Consider the following 2,564-nt stretch of genomic DNA (forward strand, 5'->3'; position numbering starts at 1 on the left):
TCCTCTACACTTCTGTTTCTACAACAGGCAGTTGTCGTCCATTCAACAAAGTTTCATCATGAATACTCTGCCTACACAATCTATCAAAGAAAGACTATACATTGTTGTGGCAACAACTTGCTTTATATCATATCATCAAGCGTGAACAGACAATATGTTGTCCTGACAACAGTTTGCTATACATCATATACTTGGATGTGGCTAAAGTAAAAGAATGTGTGCTACAACAGTCTGTGATAAAAGTGGTATGAATAATGTATCAATTAAATCATCGTACGACATAGAATGGGTGGAGGTTATACTGTTACATATCTGTCAATCAAGGTATTTTAAGTTTAAAACCAATGTGATTACAAAATCTCTCCTATACTTTCATAGCTACATGTTTTTCATTAATTATCAACTACATAATTCCACTTGCAGTGTAAATCTACCAATTTGTGACTGTGGAATACAGGGTTTGTGAATTTTTTATTTTCATTATTTAAAAATCACCAAAGCCCACTAATTACACTCTTCAAGGAACAGTTGTTTTTCAATGTTATTTTTACATTAGCTTTGAAGTGTGTAACTGAAAGTAAACTTATTTTAAAATACAAATGATTTAGGTTAAGATAAATTATAAAATCTATAAACTAATGATGATACTTTCACCCAGGGTCAACAGCATTATTGGTTTACTCAGAATAAAACAAATATTTAATCAAACTTAATAATTTGTATGTTTAACTGAAGTAATGCAAAGGTAGTAATAGTTATGTATGTTAATTACTAACTTTTGTATACCTATGTAAAAACAACGTAGAGCAAATATTCACTAAACACAGACATTGTCATCAAACATTTCCACGACAGTGGTAGTCCAATTTAAAGAAAAACAATTGTTTATTACTTCTAGGTTCTCAGTATTACCATACTGTCCCAATTACAAGGTGATCTAGAGCCTAAGGTGACCCCCATTTTCAGAAACCATGGGAAAGAAAAAAATTGAGTGTCATAACAACCTTATTTAGGTCTGCAAAATCAATACTATTACTGAACAGCCTGCAGATGGATTACTTACAAGAATTAGCAAAGACCTTGAGTAAACATCTGGCTTGCATGTGTAGACAGATGCTATTTGGTCATTCAGGAATGTGACAACCTAAAGTAGGGGGGAAGGGGCCTGTGGTCGGCTGTGATTATAAGGTGATTAGGAATTTTACACCTTAATTATTAATAAAAAAAACAATGCCCTATAACCAGGCCAATACAGTAGTTTTGTAAAGCCTGGGTCAATCTGGTGGAGATTGTTAGTGGCACTTGTTTTTTGTGGCGCCATCTGGTATTTATGTTTTCTATCACTTATTTTACAACTTCTTTTAAATACAAATTTCAAGCAAGTTTAACTAAGCAGTAAAACTAAAATCAACAAATGGTCTATATTTTGTTTTTATGAGCTTCCTTATCGCTTTATAATTTCGATATAACATTTAGGTTTAAATTCTAAGGCTCCATTTGAATTTATTTAGTGTTCTTAAGTGTCGTTTATCGTTCTTAAACTTGTGAAACATAGGGATGTAACATAATTTCTATAAATTGATATTACTATTACTAATAATATAGTAATATTAACTTATTATTAGCGCATAACAATAACATTTCCAATTTCACAAATTTCAGTTATTTAACTACTGCACTATGGCTAAAGAATTTCTGAAATAATTATCTATGTAACTTGTAAGAGCACTCTACACTAAAATAAAAACTTTTAATGGAAAATGGAAAAGCTGTTAGTAACTGAGTAAGTTAATGTTTCGATTCGCCAGTTACGTAAGTTGTAAGCAATAATCGCTTTATTTTTTAGTTACGCAACTTACTACTTAGTTCAGGTGTCGTTAAGCCTAAACTAATTATCCTACCTTAAATTACAAAGATGCCATGCACATCTCAATACTTTCTGGGCGATAAAAAGATTATTACACCTAACACGCGTCAAAAGCAATCGAAGTTCTTAATAAAGAGAATAAGAAATAAGTCACAAAATAATAGTTATTACCCAAGAAAAGTCTAAGCTCACCGATTAGGCATTCATAAAACAAATCTCAGCGCCCTCTAAAAAATCATTATTTAATATGTGTGTGTATGTTAAAGACTTCTTTTTTTATTTCTAATGAATTTGACGAAATGTCATAATATTATTCACATACCTAAATGAATTTAGGTTACTATATCATGAAATAAAACGGACTCAAAACCCTATAGAGTATATATAATAAATAGCATACTTAGGTTTTTTCTGTATCCTTTTTTATATGTATGTTTGTTGGTTTGAAGTTGGGCACAAAGCTACACAATAGGCTATCTGTGCTTTGCCCACCACGGGTATCGAAACCCGGTTTCTAGAGTTGTAAGTCCGCAAACATACCGCTGTCCCACTGTGAGGCTTTTTATAGCTAGCCTTAGTTTGTTTTCTTTCTTTGTTTTAGAGCAAAGCCACATTAGGCTACCTACTGTGTCCACTGCCGAGAATAGAATCCCGGATTTCAGCGTTGTAAGTTATATACCGCTGTCCCAACGGGGAA

The 2,564-nt window shown here is 32.3% G+C and overlaps 1 protein-coding gene across 2 annotated transcripts in view; it reads right to left on the reverse strand.

Annotated features, from left to right (window-relative positions):
* The window catches only part of LOC106469783 (F-box/LRR-repeat protein 3-like), a 44,727-nt gene extending 42,626 nt beyond the window's left edge, over positions 1-2,101 (reverse strand). Inside the window, exon 1 of one of the 2 annotated variants that reach the window (XM_013930293.2) lies at positions 2,039-2,101. The gene's annotated coding sequence lies outside the window, so the exon portion shown is untranslated. The remainder of the gene's footprint in view (positions 1-2,038) is intronic. The other variant, XM_013930294.2, reaches the window with a different exon arrangement.
* Positions 2,102-2,564: the final 463 nt, after the last annotated feature.

Source organism: Limulus polyphemus, unplaced genomic scaffold (assembly GCF_000517525.1).
Source record: "Limulus polyphemus unplaced genomic scaffold, Limulus_polyphemus-2.1.2 Scaffold3655, whole genome shotgun sequence".
In the NCBI taxonomy this organism is placed as follows: domain Eukaryota; kingdom Metazoa; phylum Arthropoda; class Merostomata; order Xiphosura; family Limulidae; genus Limulus; species Limulus polyphemus.